The sequence below is a fragment of the Cuculus canorus genome, chromosome 5 (genome assembly GCF_017976375.1).
Source record: "Cuculus canorus isolate bCucCan1 chromosome 5, bCucCan1.pri, whole genome shotgun sequence".
In the NCBI taxonomy this organism is placed as follows: domain Eukaryota; kingdom Metazoa; phylum Chordata; class Aves; order Cuculiformes; family Cuculidae; genus Cuculus; species Cuculus canorus.
This window is the reverse complement of record NC_071405.1, coordinates 47957020-47974560: the sequence shown is the minus strand read 5'-3', so window position 1 is coordinate 47974560 and position 17541 is coordinate 47957020. Positions and strand designations below refer to the sequence as shown.

The 17541-nt window shown below is 36.8% G+C and overlaps 1 protein-coding gene and 1 long non-coding RNA gene across 15 annotated transcripts in view; one reads left to right on the top strand and one right to left on the bottom strand.

Annotated features, from left to right (window-relative positions):
- LOC128852236 (uncharacterized) overlaps positions 1 to 10320 on the bottom strand; it is a 39122-nt gene extending 28802 nt beyond the window's left edge. The window contains exons 1-2 of the long non-coding RNA XR_008449957.1: positions 10208 to 10320; positions 5958 to 6169 (exon numbers count right to left, since the gene is read on the bottom strand). This is a non-coding gene — a long non-coding RNA (uncharacterized LOC128852236). The remainder of the gene's footprint in view (positions 1 to 5957; positions 6170 to 10207) is intronic.
- The window catches only part of LRRC4C (leucine rich repeat containing 4C), a 529117-nt gene that overhangs the window by 72441 nt on the left and 439135 nt on the right, over positions 1 to 17541 (top strand). The gene's annotated exons all lie outside the window — the stretch shown is intronic.

The window sequence follows — 17541 nt, the reverse complement described above, 5'->3', positions numbered from 1 at the left end:
AATTCTTCCTACTGTCTAGTCTAAATCTGCCCCTCTCCAGTTTATACCCATTCCCCCTGGTTCTTCCACTTGTTACGGATCTCCATCTGGACTTTGAGCCATTCACCACTACTCTTTGAATACGACCATCTAAGCAGTTTCTTATCCACCTTACCGTCCACTCATCAAATCCATATCTGTCTAATTTAGAGAGAAGGATGTTGTGGGGGACTGTATCCAAAGCTTTACAGAAGTCTAGATAGATCACACCTGTCCGTTTACCTGTGTCCACTGCTGTGGTTACCCCATCATAGAAAGCCACCAAGTTGGTCAGACAGGACTTGCCCCTGGTGAAGCCGTGCTGGCTGCCATTAATTACCTGCCTGTCCTCCATGTGCTTTAGCATAGCTTCTAGGAGGATCTGTTCCATGATCTTCCCAGGCACAGAGGTGAGGCTGACAGGTCAGTAGTTCTCCGGGACTTTTTAAAGATGGGCACAATGTTACCTTTCTTCCAGTCACCAGGGACTTCTCCTGACTGCCATGACTTTTCAAATATCATGGAGAGTGGCTTGGCAACCGCAGCTGCCAATTCCCTCAGGACTCTGGGGTGCATTCAGGTGTGTGAATCTGATCCTCCTCTACTGTGGTCACTATCTTGCTGTCCTATAACTCAGGAGAGGTGAGGAGAGCAGTTATTGGTGAAGACTGAGGCAAAAAAATTAAGTACCTCAGCCTTCTCCTGATCTGTTGATATATGATCCCCATTTCCAATCGTCCGTGGGGGTATGTTCTGTTTGATCTTCCTCTTTTGATTGATGTAGCTTCAAAGGTGTGAGCAGTGCTGACAGGTTATTGTAGAATCACGCAATATGGAGAGAAGCATCTCTGACATCAATTCTAAGTTGCATGCGAAGAGTTGTAGGCTAGTATTAAAATTCCTCTCAGCTTCCCTTTATCCTGGCTAAACAAGCTCTGCTCAGGTTTTTGCCCAAGGCATTTTAATGCTTTTGGCTGCCCTCCTGCTGAGATGCTTAATTCTGCAAATGAATATTTTTGGTTTTCTCCTATGCCTTGTTTTGTATTTTTAGAGACTCCCAAGTCCTTTGTATTTTTAGAGACTCCCAAGTCCCTTCCTTTGTCCTTTGTCAACCTCTTCACAGACACTTCTGAAACATGATACTACATTTACATCATGCTGTCTGGCACATCTTTGAAAATTGGTTGTAATCTTTAGAGCAGGTAATTCTTATGGTAGTCTTTATCAACCATAAACCATCCTTTTGACAGAATACATATTTTATCTGTAACATTATTTTCACAGGGGGATACTAAGGCAGAATATTTAGTGGATTCTGGAAATTATTATTAAGTGAGCTATTTCGGATGTTTTAAATTATCATAGCTTAGTACCAATGAGCATGTCTAATAAGTTTGCAGATAAACAGCAGCTAGATGTTTTTTGGTGTGTAAAAACCTTCCTTGTAAATGTCATAAAGATTTTCACAGGAGCATCTCAAGTGCACTGGCATGTTTGTTACAGAGTCAGTGGCTGTCAGATCAGTTTCTTCTACTACTCCCTTTTCACTGGTTGGGCAGGAGCTTTCTTAGGAGATAAAATCTTCTTTAAGAAATATCTCTATTGTCCCTTTTATGTTTGCTATGAGTTAATGCAGTGAAACATTGCCACATGTAATTCTCTAGTCTATGCTTCAGATATTCATAGTGGAACTGTTTCAGTTGACCTCTAGCTCTGTGGCACATATATGAACATAACACTGTGTTTGTGAAAGATGCTGTTGAAGGGAAGAAGCAGTATATCAGGAGTAGCTAAGAATATGCAGCAAATGAGCTCATGAGAGCTTAGATTTTGTCTGTAACAAATATTTTTACAAACTCATAGTAGTGATTAACAATTTTCTGTTCCAGCTAAACTTCATTTAGTACACATCAGGTGGTGGCATAACAAGAACTGGCTGACCTCAGTGTCTCCCACTTCCCATGTTATTGAAAACCAGTATATATAATTAGTAAACAGTTTAAAACTAGCCTCCAAATAGTAGCATTGTATATTAAGATGATAGGGTAGAAAGCAGTAAAATCACAAAGCTGATGATGGAGTACACACTGTGTGCCCATCCCAAAGGGAATGTTGGAATTTCTTCAGAATCACTTTGTTTTTCGTTTGAAAATGTTTCTCCGAAATTTCTTTGTGGTGACTGAAGTGATGAATATCTAAAGTAAAATCTTCACAGAGAAACATGGCAAGTGTTAAAATTCTCATGAACTGTCCTGATAAACTTTACATTTCTCTTGTTACTGTGCTTATTTTATAGAAATGAATTATTACTGTTCTATAGAAATGCAGTTCACTGTGGGCTTCCACCTTATTTCCCGTTATAATGCTGTATTTCTTATTTATTCATCAGTGTAAGAAAAACAGTAATTTCAGTTAGCCATGGCAGAGGGAAGACTACTTTAAACATACCAGACTGCTCAGTTGTAGAGTTAACTCTAAAAACAGTCTGTGCATTTTGCTTCACTCCAACATTTAGTACATTATCCATCCTAATGCTTTTCTAGTAGGATATCACTAATGTAACTGTCTGCACTTTGCTATTAGATAGCTGTTAGAATAAACTTTTGCGTTTGCGTGCACCATTTAATCTATTGCTTTCATGGTAAAAATGAGGCTTAGGTTGCTTTATCTGCTCAGAGTGATTTGGAAAAAACTAAAAAAAAAACATGTCTTCAAAATGTCAAGATTGATGACAACATTAGTTGCTTGGCATTTAAATAGCATTGATCACCTTTTCCTCGTTGAAGCTGGGGGTGCTTTCCGGTGACACTACTGAGGTGTTCTGTTTGCACTACCCTCCACCGATCTGTTTCCAAACAAGTATTCGGTTGTATGCATTAGAAGAAAGATCTACTTTAGAAACTCCAAACTTATTTATTCTGCAGAAGCAAAAAACCCCATAATGTCCCAAAACTTAGGCAACACTTTACCTAATTTGAATGTCTGCATGTTATTCAATTTACCCACTTGGCTCTGTGAGCCCAATCACGTCTACTGTGACTACAACATATGTTTCAGAAGGGATCCAGCTTTGATTTCAGCATACTTGAGTATCAGATGCTGCACAGGATTGCTGCTACAATATGACTTCTCAAATGAAATGAATGAAAATGTTAACTTAGTAAATTATTAAATTATTAAATTATTAAATTATTAAATAAAAATCAAATTATTAAATAATTATTAAATTATTGTTAAATTAGTAAATGAAGATGTTCAGTTGCTTCAGGGAATGTTTTGGTGTGTTCTGTTTCCATATATGTTAGAAAGAGCATAGTCAAATTCCTTTCCTCTTCCTTCCTTCCACTGAGAGAAAGTGAAAGCAATTATGAGTACAGTAGACCCAAATCATAACATTCACATTTAATTGACTTGAATCAGCTGAGTCAGTTTGCTGATTTGTTTCCTCTAAACTGCTAAGATGCCATAAGGGAATGTGTGCATGGACAAGACTCACTGACTGGACTGCATCGATAACTCTGTGTGCCAGTTTAACCTTTGGATGAACCACTTTGAAATCAGGCTGACAGAGGTGGTGTTGCTTGGGAAGAGTAAACTCGTCATCTTGATCCAAAGTTCTTTGTCCTGGCCTCTCTGGTGTTCTTAAACATCCTGTCTAAGTAAATGCTAATCCTGATGGAAAATGAAATGCTGGATTTTCTCAAAGGACAGGAACTATGACTTTTCACCTACTTGTTTGTCAGTTGTTAGGCTTTCTGGATAACTTAGAGTGTTAATGTTCTGAGAAAGTAAAAACAGATAGCAAGTAATCCTGGCACCATGCTGATTATACATAATTTTTGTGGGCTTTTTAATATACCTTCATAAGTAATAATCATGCAATGTAGTTATTTGGAAATATTAGCTGATATTTTGAGGTGAAAAACTTTCAGATTAAATGTAGCACTTTAGTTCTAGTTCATTTTATGGTTGGATAGCTCTAAGGGAAAAAAAAAGAATGGGTTTCGAATGCTTTGTTTAGGTGTGCAAGTAGGGCCACATAATGTATTTGAAATGTAAAGGCTTGGGAAAACAAGGATTAATTTTGCCCAGAAGAATTTTATTAACAAGTTTTAGTATTCACCCTTACAAAAATCAGATTTAATTGGCAGTGCCAGTGCTAATGTGGTTTTTCTGGTGGGGATACCCCATGCAAGGTTTGCTACACAGATGCAGTTTATGTCCAGCTGCCCCCTGTGCCTCCTCTTCTTGTATCGCTGCAGGGCTGTGCTTGGTGTAAATGACTACATCATCCATGCTTGGTGCAGGAGGAAATAAAAGATAGAAAGAGGTGAAGGAGTGTAAGCTTTGGTGGACCCACCTGTTCTTCCTATAACAACTATCCTTGATTTTTAATGGTTTGTACTGAATTATCTCATTATAGGTGTTGATGGTAACTGTGCTCTCTGCATACAATAAAAGGCCATTCAATTGGGAAGAAGCAATGGAAGTTTGTGCTTTCTTGTCAGTCATATAATTTTTATCTTTTCTTAATGCTCAGTTTTAAAATACTTGTGATGTTATTTAGTAATGCTATTATAGAATTTATTTAATATTTATTCTTCATAAAAGTAAAATTTTTGCCCATCTGTACCCCATCTTTAGTTGCGTGTATCCCTGCCTATGGCAGGGGGGTTGGAACTAGATGATCTTCAGATCCCTTCCAACCCAAACCATTTTATGATTCTATGTAGTGACAGATAGTTCCACTCCACAGAGTATTGATGGAGGTGACTATGAATAGTTTTCCAAACCTGCAAACTCAGAATAAATAAATAAATAGACAAGAAAGGAACTACAGTCTGGAAAAAATATTTCCAAATAGTCTCTTAATTTTACCAAAACATTTGCTTGCATGTTTCCCTTCAAATTTTGGTGGAAAAGCTATACATATGTGGCAGTCACAGCTTAGTCTAATTTGTAGTGTATCTTGTTTATTTTTGTATCTTAGCAGTATTTTATAATTTACAGACTTTCTGAGGAAACTCAGGCAATATGAAGTAGACTTGCGACCAAGTAGGGTGGGAGAGGAGAAAGGGAATCCTTCCTCAGCAGCACAACTCTGTGAACTTCTTTCCTCTCCTGTTGCATATGTGTGTCTATTTTGAAATTTTTTTTCCATTTCGTAAGTGCACATATCAGTGTCAGACACTTTGAGTTTTCATAAACTGATTCTTTAAAGAATTTTTTTACTTGTGTGGTGTGGTTTAAAATAAACTTATCCACTGCTTGCTTACACAGGATTATGGCATAGCTAAGGCATTGAGTCCTGCTTCATGATAACCTTATTTAGTACAGTCTCTCATTTTAGTACTTGTATTTAAGCAAAGTAAAATCCCTCTGCTTGTCTTTCTGCAAAAGTAAAAGAAATTAAATTAATTGAACTCTTCTGTTACTGAACAACGTGTCTCTATATGTGGCAAGGATTAAAATGCTCTGGTGTGGCTGAAACTGAAAGCATGTCTTACTTTATTAGGAGTTGCTTTAAATACATTTTCAACAGGGATTATAAGCATTTTAATGGGGCAGGTTTTTTTCATTTCTCTTACCAATACTGGGAGCTATATGTCTCCTTGGATTTTTTTTTTGACTCTTAGTTCCTGTGACAGTATCTCTAAAATACAGTATTTGGTTTATATGACTCACTACCTTTGAATAATTAATTTCTTCATTGTTTATATATATTCTGGTAATTTAAAAAGATTTTTTTTCTATCATTAACTAATTCATTAGTTTGCTTTTTAGACAAGTTAGTCTATAGCTGAAGGAAAAGAACCTCATATAATGAAGAGATGAAGGAGGAAGGTGATGTAATTCATGGTGCCTTATTTCTTAGATGGGAAACAATTATGTGGAGTCATTGACATATAATGACTTAAAATGTAGATACTTGGTTGTACCTGGTACATATGTATCTTCATTTGATATTTGTGGAGTAAAATGTTCTCCATGAAGACTATGCAGGATGTCTCCTGTGAGCTGCTCCGAATATGATGGTTACCACGTGTCAGCCTGCAGAGTAGGAGCTTCTTCTAAAGCAAATGTGCATAATTTCGGATAATGTTTCAATCAGCATGGCTGTGGGTGGCAGAAGCAGGGACCCTGATACAGGCTGAATAAAGAACGATAAAAAAAACCTGTCAGCTGAGGTACTGTAGACAAGTCATATAACATTTAAAAGAACTTACTGAACTGTGAAGACTGACATTTACATCATAAAATCAGGCTTTGTTTAACTAAGCTAATGCATTTTTAGCTTGTTCTGTCTTTTGGTTTAATAAAATAGGAGCAATGAATACAGAATTGAAAACAGATTGGCTCCCATTTTAAACGTCAGGTTTAATTGGTAGATATATTCATTTTGACTTTTTTTATAGTTTAAACCTATGGATGCTTTTCATGAACAATGAACAAAATATTGTTTCATTATGCTTATGTATGGCACCAAGTTTGACCTTCAAATGCAAGTAACAAATGCTGCATTTTGTACAAAGCAGTTCTGGGATCTTGAGTGAATGGAGTATCCCGTTCTTCCCATCTCCTTTCCGTCTACAAAACTAAGGGACCTTTCCACCCACTATTTCAAAGCAGTGGTTTACACTGTTGCTATGAAATTACAGAATTGCTTAGGAGATGAGAATGATACCAAATTCTACTTCCTCCTTTCCTACTAGTTCACCCACCTGAGCAGCAACCATTTCACTGCTGTGCTTATACTCACTAATCTTCTGCTATGTTATAGACCCTTTTCTCATGAAAAGCCCTGTGGATTTCTTTTTTCACTTGGGCAAAAGCTTTTTCTAAACTAGATTATGCTGATGACTCATTAAGTAATTTTTTTTTTATGGCGACCCTTTTTCTCTGATATAATGTGTCTAAAGTGATGAGAAAAGAAACCTGATGTTCAAAGTAGATAATGCTTCAGTTGACTGATTTCTGCATACTCAGTCAACAGTTATGTGCAGTTACTTGATGACAATGTCTGCTTCCATAATCCCTTTCCTAGTCCTCATCACCTGTTTTTCTCTCTTCTCTGTCCTCTTACGTAAGTGCAATTGCTTGTTTTAGCTATACAGTGATTTAGATCAGGGAGCTAATGTGATAAAAAAAATAACTTGGCAAAAAAAAATTTACTTTCCCAATGGGTCAATGAATAGTAAAATGCACCTGGAATTGGTGTGTATATATAGGTAGGGCTGCACCTGCACAGGGCACAGTAGTCTTTAGTTTTGTAAATGTACAGAAGAATTTTGAAAATTTTAGAATTGGTTATGCCAGAATTAATTAGAGCAAACTTGATCAGGTTTCCAGAAAATGAACATGTGTACATACAGTTGTCCTTTTTTTCATGTGTAAATCTGAATATACACCTAATTCAATTTTTTTTAACGTGATGAATAGGAACCTAGAGGTAGTATGTTTTTACTTGTATAGTTCTAGAGACAACTGAGTACTGGAAAAGAAGCCAAATTTAGCTGTTTAAAAAGTGATTGAACTAGAACTATTACGCATTTTTTCCATAAAGCATAATTCAATGCAAAATATAATTTGTTTGAAACTGTAGCCTTCCAAAGAAACATACTGATTTTCATTACATTTTCTTGTGAGTGATCACAGCCACAGGGCAAAATTTTGGAGAGAGAAGCTGCAGAACCACCAGAACCTCAAAGGACAAGACAGTCTTGTGGGTGGTGAGAAGCACTCTTCAAGAGATTAGGAATGGGTCTCATGAGTGAGTAGTCTGAGATCCATAAAAGCCACCTTTCAGTTACTGATTTCTATCAAATTGCTTGCATGCAAGCTATAGGAGACGTATGAATTATCAAACATTATGATGAAAGTAATTTAACAGGTCAGTTTAAGTAAACTAGTATTTACTCAATAGTATTTTGTCTTGCATTATATTGAGTTATTTTCTCATATTTAAAGTTATCCTTTTCTTCCTTATTCCCCTAAACTTTCTATGTTATTTCTTTAAATTGCTTAAAAGCTATTATCTTCATAACAGGCATAGCTGCCTATTAGTTCTTTTTCCTTTTTCTTTTTCATGTATCTCTTGAGGTTGTAAAATTTGTCCAAGGATATATTGCCATCTCCTTCCAATAAAACCTATGCACAATGTTTTTGCTGTTTCTATAGTTAACAATTAGCAATACTGCCCAAGTTTAAATAATCCAAACCTTATCTGAATCTTTCTCCTTTCTGCTGTTTCTTATCACATGTGCTGTCAAAAATGTCTGCAGAACATATGCCTAATAGCGTGTAATCGATTTAATGATACAGAGCTCTGACTCAATCTGGCAGGACAGACCAATACATTCCAGTGCAAGTGTAGAAATTAAGTGCTTTTAATGCTGGGAAAAAGGTATCCAATTTGATAAAAAATAATGAATTTGGATCAAATTCAAAAAGAAGTTTAAAAGCTGACCTTTTGCTTTCTTCTTTTGAAGTAAAGTTTTTCTCTGAGACATTTACTTGATTTGGAGAAAAACCCACACTACTCATGCCTTCCCCCAATATTTTGTTTTGAGATGAACAAAGTATGTTTTCCATTATGGAAATTTTAATTTCTTATTGTGTTTCTATTTATAAAAAAAGCTTGACACATCTTTCTCACATCTTCCTGTTCCCAGCATGGTAATCAGATCAAAAAAAACCCCAAATTTCATGAAGACCTCTACATGTTGTGCTGAATATATGTAGTGCATTAACATGGCATGGCTCCATCTAGAGTCACTGTGCTCTCTGCTAGCTAATGCCAGCCATGCTGGACATTGTGCCACCTGGCCTATACCAACTTCAGCTAAACGCAATCGTTCTTTATCTTAGCCAGCAAGTGCCAATGGGCAGTAGGAAGGACACAGTCAGCATCGCTGTTGCAAGGCCATTTAATGCCTGTTACAGTCCCACTCCCAAAATGAATAATATCAGGATTCCAACCATCTTTAAATAACTCCTCAGAGAAATTTTTATCACCTAGGTTGATTTTTTACTTTAATCTATACTAGTAATTTTGTTCACAATGGTAATAAGCAGACATAAGCCTCCAAGGTGAGAGAATATTTAGGAAACTCCAGTTAAAAAATTGGAAGGACGTCTTGTGGGAAAGAATGAAAATTACCAAAGGGGCATATTTTATTTCCTACTTAAAACCAGTATTTTGTGGCTGTACCTGTCAAAGATCAGAAGTTTCTCTTTGGCTTGAAGGTCAGGATTAGTGCTAAAGAAACCTTCCAGATCAAATTAGCACAATCTCCAAATGATCATGCTGGCTGAATTACAGTGATTGCCAAATAATTAGAATACAGCTTCAAATAATCTTAAATTTACTTTGTTAGGGTTTACCAAGTCTTTTGGAGGCATACTTTGACACCAGGATTTTCTCCTGACCCCATTGGTATATCCTCTTGTCCTATTCTGTCCTAGAGTCGGTTTGTTACAGGTGGTTAATGTTGATAATTGTGGTTTGGTGTTTACAGTCTTCAGGAAGTGTGTAGCATTTAAGTAGCTCAAGTAATTATTAAAAAAATATTTGTTAAAGCACCTTTTTTTCTGTGTCTGAGTATATAGCGGTATGTGAGTGCTGTAATGCTTGTACACATTTAGTTTTAATCATTATAAATATAAAGCTTTTGGCTACCAGAGTAAAAACCATTGTAATAGAGTTCTCATAATATGAGCTACCTCAGAGACTGCAGGAGCAGAAGTAGTCTAGACCCATATAATCACTTCTAAATTTTCAGTAGGCAGATTGCAATTACAGTGCTTGAATTGGTTTGGGGCACTGGGGAAGACATCTTAAACTCTGTTAACATTTAAATAAATAGGGAGAGTTTTAATTCTGTTTTATACCTGTACCAAAAGATAAATCTGCCATGGAAATTGCTTCTTTTTATGTGGTAGAGAACACCATGTCCTGCATCTTTGGCATGGTTTCCTGTAATTTAATTTAACCTTCCATCTGCCTTGTAGAGCAGTTCACCAAGTTGTGCTTCTGCCCAGCTTGTATACTTTAGCAAGATCAGTAGCTGAGACAGTAGTGGCTGCATTTTTCTCAGCTATTTCAACCTAGGTTTTCCTTCCAAACTGTAGTCTTAAAGTAAAAGTAGCATTTAAAGTCCATTTTTTCATACTTGCTTTAAATATTTACCTTCTTTCTAGTGATTCTTCGCCACTCTTTTCTTTCTAGTTTTTCTCCCCAGCAGCTTCCTTTCCTCCCCAACAGGTGCCAACTTGGCACTGTGCAGGCTTCCTCGGAACTTGGTGCTGTGGCTCTTTCCAACACTGTTGAACAGGGAGCTCTTATGTGAGCAAGTGCAGCTGGAATTTTGCTCTCCCTTCTCCTCGTTCTGTGCTCCCTTCCTTCCCCCCCCTCCCCCCCTCCCCTCTCCCCGCTCACTCTGCAGCCGTGGTGCCCTCACAGCCTGCTGAGCTGGAGAGAGAATGAGAGAGAGAGCACTTTGTCTCCTGCCAGGAGCAAGCCTCACACACAGCTAGGCAGCGTGCCACAGCTAGCTTGGAGAGATTGTTGGTTCAATTAGGATAATATGCACTGCACAGGTCCATAGCTGTGGATAGCAGCTATGCATCTCTTCTAGCTGAAATGACACACACAACTGCCACCACTCTTCCCTCTTCTTGGCTTTTCTTCTGCAGGAGCTTTAAAATAAAATCCAGTCTCCCTCGTGAACTGCATATGAACATTTTTTCTAACATTCTTCCTTTAAAATACCCTGAAACCATAAACTCCTGCCACAGCAGGATGGGACCACTGACATAATTAATCTATTAAAGAAGTAATAACAATACTGATCTTAGAACTGCTTACTACTTTAGTGTTAAAATGTAATAAAATGGCACTACTGTCTGCTGGAATTTTACTGTACTTTTATTGTGTCTGAACTATAAAAAAAAGGCACTGTGAAGTTTATTTTATTAAAGAAATCAGTTATTCAAGTACAAGAAAAAAGCAAAAGGGATATACTGTCACTTGTTATAAATTGGTTCTATTTTAGAGCAAAGTTTTGGCCTTTACTCGTTATTAACTGAAATAGCTTCACAGTAGATCTACAAATGCATATTAGGAAAGTAGCTTTAATATAAGCAGTAATATTAGCATGAATTTAGCATTAGTATTTAATATTAGTATTGATATAAACTTTAGTTTTGGAGTTTTGGAGATGATAGAACAGAAGTTACAGGGATGTAAATGGCTTACCCAAGGTTTTGTAACAAATCAGTGGCAGAGAAAGACCAGATGAGTATCCAGACACTGCCAGTGCTCTTGTACAAAGAAGGAGACTGGAGAATGGAAAGCCAATCCTTAACCTGTTTCTTGTCACCTCTTTTCTTGTTCTTGTCTTCCCCACACAGTAATTATGGGAGAGTGTCTGTGAAGAAAAAAGATTCTTTACTTCAAACCTCTCTCAGACTGCACAGATTCCAGTGTTAAGCTTGCATAGATGTAACATGGGCAACCAATGCAAGTCTTGGTGAGAAAAAATTTGCAACATCAGGAGAAACCCTAATACCAACAAAAGCATATGTTAAAGTGCAGCTCATATATATTGTGTCTGTGTGAAAATAACTGTATGTATGTTTGTTAGTGATGGAGAAAGAATAAGATATGCAGAACCTCAGCACATTATCTACTGCTGTATAAAAGTGGGTGTGCTGGATATGTCACCTATACTTAGCCTCCTCAACTGGCACTGACTGAGTGTAGGAAAGGGATAGCTGCATCCTGGTGAAGCAAAATGCAACTGCGTCCTAAAACCAAGCAACACGCTGATGCAGTCACTCTGCCAGCTGAAGCATTCTACTTTAGACATGCTCACACTTTCCTACCGAACACAATCACTGTAGTTCTCATTTATTGTTGCTTCCTTGGCTGCACATGCAGATTTGAATCCCTGAATATTTAAACGGACACAGTCTGCAGGAAATCACATAGAGGGGTGTTGTTCTGGGCTTGCCACAATACTCTCTCTAATTACACCTCACTGCCACCCATTTACCACGGCTCTCTTTAATTTTCTAGTTTTCTTCTCTGAACTTGATCAAGAAGCAAGTCTTCCCTTGTAGAGAGTAGAGAATTTACAATGCTACATTTTAGTCTTAGTGTTGTCTGAGCTGTGTGTTTAGCAATGTGTGGAAAGTTAGTAGTTAAGGGTTTTCATCACACATGCTGTACTATTTTAACTGTGCAGTATTTTAAATAAGTTGTATATTTTAATGCATGGAGGGATTAGTTGGCCTTTTAATTTTGTTATGTGCTATTAAATTTTGTGCAGATAATCCCATGGGGAGGCCAACAGCTTTAGTTTAATGAGAACTATCATGATGTAGTGTAACTAACCTGTTCTGTGAGACAAGCAGAGAACAGGAGAGAACATGGTATAACCATTATGCAAGGTTTAAGCATGACAGCATGTTGATTAATTGACAATTTATATTCCATAATGAGACAAGGGGGAAAAAACCACCACCACCACCGAAAATATTTTTTTCCTCCTAGTGTCATCTTACCAAATGTGACATTTAACTTAATATTTGGATATGTAACTGAAAGATTCCATTATGTGTTCAGAGCTGGGTCATACTTGCAGATACACAGAAGGCACAAATGAGTTGTGGAAAAGTTAATGATACTTACGGGAACACAAAGCTGGTGGTGTGAGCATGGCCAGGGCAATGCACATAATTATAGAGACAGATAAACAAGGAAATTACTGGATTCACCGGTCACAGGCATGGAAGAGACTTCTCTGCCTAGGCAGAAAAACAAACTACTAAATGCTCCCAGAAAACAGAATCACAGCGTGACTGTTAAGTGCCTAGATTTGGGGGACAGGAAATGGTGGGAGTCTCTTCCTTCACTCTTAGACCATTCCAGTTTTACTTACCTTATTACGAGGAAATTGCATTTTGTTTCAAGACTTAGTCTTTTAGTTAATGTTTTGGTAGTAAGAAAGGAAAAACCTTTGTATGACTGCATGTTTTTCATGCATACATCTACAGAGATATGAAACCACTTCTTGGCTTGCTTGTCTCTGAACTCTGTCATTGCATTATAAGGCTGAATACCAGCAGTACTGGTCAAAATGCCAGTACAGTGTATTACTATGATCACTCCCACACTTAATAGTCCCTTTTTACACACTCAAGATTCTTTGTTTGTAGCCCCCCCCCTTTTTTTAAAATTAATTTGTAGTAGGTAAATGTATGTGGACCCTAAATGTCTCGGAGTCTGCAACTTCAGGGCAAGCTACACTTATCAAATACTTGAACCCATTCTATTATGCTAGATTGTATTAAAAGGTATGCGGGGGAGGTTGTTTGCTGAATTTTAATATTCAAATCTCAATGCAAAAGTACCTATTCTCATTATTACTATCCTGTTGATGTGCATGCTATCCTGAGACTGTACCTGAAAATATTTCTTTTGTCTTTGGTTCAATAATATTAAATAGGGCTGCACTGAATAATTCCGTATCAGACTCTATTTGGAACAACTGAAGAATATCTACCCATCAACAGGTACATTGTTAGACATCTGTGAATCTGTGTTTAATCCATCTACTATGAGAGAAGACTTGCATAGTCTTTCAGCAGTTTTCAGTCACCGTGAAGCTTATATGGGTCATGCATAATCCATGAAGGAATAGAGAGAGGTTATATGAGAGAGAGGTTATAAGGTACTGTTATGGTATTATACAGTGGTGTTTCTGCTAGACATTTTTACCAGCTATACTACTTGGTTAAAACCATATGCTCTGTTGAATGAGTTGTAGTGAGGAATCTGTTTTTACAGGTCTCCTGGAATTTTCTGAGAGTCAGAAAATAGTGCACTCCTTTATCACTGCTTCCAAAGAAAGAATAGATGTCAGTGATCTTGATAGTGAGCATCCCTTACTTGACAAGTTAACAGGTTTGCCCAGTTCTTTCAACACCTGTCTGGAGGACTGCCTAAATCGATTCCTAATGGACAGAACCTGACCAACAAGTGAAAATTATAGCTTATTTGATTGTTTTAGCTGTGTCTCCTTTTTCTTTATATGTTTCTCTGCTGTCCTTCCTGAAATTCATTACTGTCATGACAGCAAATGGTTTGAATGAAAGGACAGTTCACTCTGATTTAATTTTCTAGAGGCTTGTGTGCTAGTGTTTTCCATCTCACAAAGCAAAATAAATAATAAAAAATACATTATAATGTGTTTGAAATTGATTGAATCTCCGCTGACAGAATCAACCTTATTTCCTAGCAGAAATCTAACCTACTCTCCTGATAGACGTTGTGGAAGTAAGATAGCATTGTTTTTGTTATTGTTGCTATTATTATTACTTTATTAGATGTTTTGTGCTTTAGGCACAGGAGTGTGAGGTGGCAGTTGCTATGGAAACTAGTTTGAAAAATGTTACTGAGAATCAGTGAACCTGCTTGTACGACAGCTGTCACTGTGGACATAAATTAGACCTGTCCTCATTAGTTAGCTGCTCTCTTTGGGGGGGGGATGTGATGGTGTTAAACTGACATTTTCCAAATTTAAGAGAGAGATTTTCTTATGCTATTCTCTTGTTTAAAAGAACAGCATGGCTGTTAATGTAGTAAAAGTTTTCATTAATTTTTTCTTGTTATATGTCCTGATGCTGAGTAAAGTTTGTTTTGTCAATATGCTGCTACAGAAAATAAACTATTTTTTTTTTTTAAATTCCACAGATTCTGGTCGTATATATCCCACAAATATGAGATGGCAAACTTGTGTGACAGAGCTCTGCACCCTTATGGTTTTGTCCTTGCAATGATCATTTAATAGAATCATAGAATCATTCAGACTGGAAAAGACGTTTGGGATCATTGAGTCCAGTCCTTAACCTAGTACTGCCAAGCTACCACCAACCCGTGTCCCTAAGTACCACATCTATATGCTTTTTAAATACCTCCAGGGATGGTGACTCAGCCACTTCCCTGGGCAGCCTGTTTCAATGCTTGACAGTTGTTTCATAGCTACTGCTGTTCTGTCCCATTAGTCTTATACTCCAACCTACTCTTCCTGTAGCTCCTTTATGCATAAAATAGAAAATCCATTTTAATCAGGCAGTGTCATCTTAGACAATTTCTACCTTTGGGGAGCTGAATACAGACTCCTAATTCTGCATTTTTCAGTAGTTCTTCACGAGACATTTCAACAGCTCTGTAGTTTTGTTCCTAGGGAAGGGGTGGTTGTTCTGTCTTCGCGTCCTTGTGTGGTCTGAAACTTCTTACTGCTGCTTATTTTTAACTTTCCAAACACTGTTTTTAAAGGGACATTTCTTAGAACTAAGCTCATCTTATGTAACCTGTAGATGATAAGTTTCCCCTACATCTGCTCATTCTGAAAGGAGTTCTTGGTTGGTGATATTTCATCTTGGCTAGCTGGAGAAGTAAGTATTACCTATGTGATTTTTTTAATATATTTTCAGTATTTCATAATTCTTCGTTCTTTTTGTCTTTTCATTAATTTTTCAGCATTTGTATCTTTCTTTCTAGTTAGTAGAATCAGTATGTTGATTGTCAGAAATTTTCACTGGGATGGGCCAAACCCATTCTCAACTATTCTCTATTTTAAAATGTCTTGTTATAAATTACTGTAGGGCTTTCTAATCAAGCTAGGAAAGAGAGCAACCGCTTTCTCCTTTTATAAGAAGATAAAAGGAGATAATTATCCTAGAAAGCTAAGGTCAGCCAGATTTAAATTAGAAATAGGTACTTTTAACATGATTAAATGCTAGAATAAACTGTCATGGAAGGTGTTTTTTCTCATCTTTTGATGTCATTTATATCACTTTTAGAAAATATGCCTTAGTCAAATACAAGTTAAACTTTCATTAAATGCAAATTAATGAGCTCAGTGTAAAGGCAAATTGGAGACAGATAGGAGGTCTGAATGCTGAATGCTCACTTCATCTTCAGCTTTAATAAATCAGTAACAATACCATTTTCACTTATTTCCCCGTCATTTATTTTATAATTCATGAGATTAAACTGACCATAAATAGTATTTTGATATAATAGTTTCTGTTGCTAGGTTGTGTATTAAGAAAATATTTTATACCATTTGTAAAAATTCATGAGGGCTGAGAGAAAAGCTCTTGAGTTGAATGTAGGAGACTGACACTGTCTCTACATTTCTATGGCAAGTCCTCATGCAAACCTGTAGGCTGTGCACAAATGACACTGTAGCTTTGCTGCCATGCTGCCACTTCATTATGTCCTGCTGTTACTGTATCTTGTCATCCCACTTGAGATTTCATTCCTGTAAGCAGGATCGAGTGTCAGGTACGATGATTTTTTTCAGAATGTTGATAGCTGCTTACTTGAAGCAACAAGATTTTGCAAAATATCATCATTATAAATGACCCAACAGTCATGAGATTCTTAAAATATTTTGTTGCTAGGTGAAGGACTGGACTAGGTTAAACAAACCTGAACAGCTCTATCTCTATTTCTGATTCTTTCTATTAATGCAGTTATCTTGTTTTATTTTAGTCTGCAGCACAAATAAATGCACAAGTCTTCCTACCCTATTACATTCATTTCTGCTCTGATAAGGTTGCAGGAGGAAAACATTCAGATTAGTAAAGGCTTGAAATTGAACAGGATTACCCAATTTGTGACACTTGCATTTTAAACCTTTGTGGTTAATGACTATATGAGCAACTTTGATTTAATTTTGGGTCAAGATGCAACTTATTTCTTATGACTGTTCAATTGTCATTTCTCTACACCTGTATATGTATGATGTTACCAGATACAGTTATTGACTGAATTTTGGTCACCAAACACTCATTTAATCTCTGCTGGTTTTCATTTTAAAATTTATTGTAATGATTCACACTTGGGGAGTTCATTTGCCAAGCATAGTTTTGGTCGTTCAGTTCTTGGACCATGAAGAACATTCCTAGAGCTATATCACATGTTTATCAACGTTCCTAGAGCTATATCACAATTAGAAATGTGTGTTTAGTTCCAGCACACTTCTGATACCTGTTCCAGTGCTTCAGTGCATGTTATTAGGAAGATTAGCAAGTAGATGAAGCGAGAGATCTGTTCGTTTTATTGTATGTTGCACAATACTTTTATTGGATTTTTGTCGATAGTTGTTTGAAGAACAATAGAATCCAAATAAAGAACACTGCTGCTTTGAGAGGTAAATACAAATGCTAAATAGAAGTTTTCTGTTATAATCTTAAGACAAACTTAGGCAATTGCTTTCAGTTGATTTTTGCAGAGCAGCCTAAGACCTTCACAAATCTCTTATTACAAATTTATTTATACACATATATACTCACACATGCACACACGCACACATATAAACACGCAAGTATGATCTTTCAGTTGATACTGGAATACTGTTTTCAATGGCTTAGTTGTGTATATGTTTAAAGGACGACCACATTGAGGAATTTTTTGTGAGGAAAAAAAATACGCTGCTTTGCTTAAAA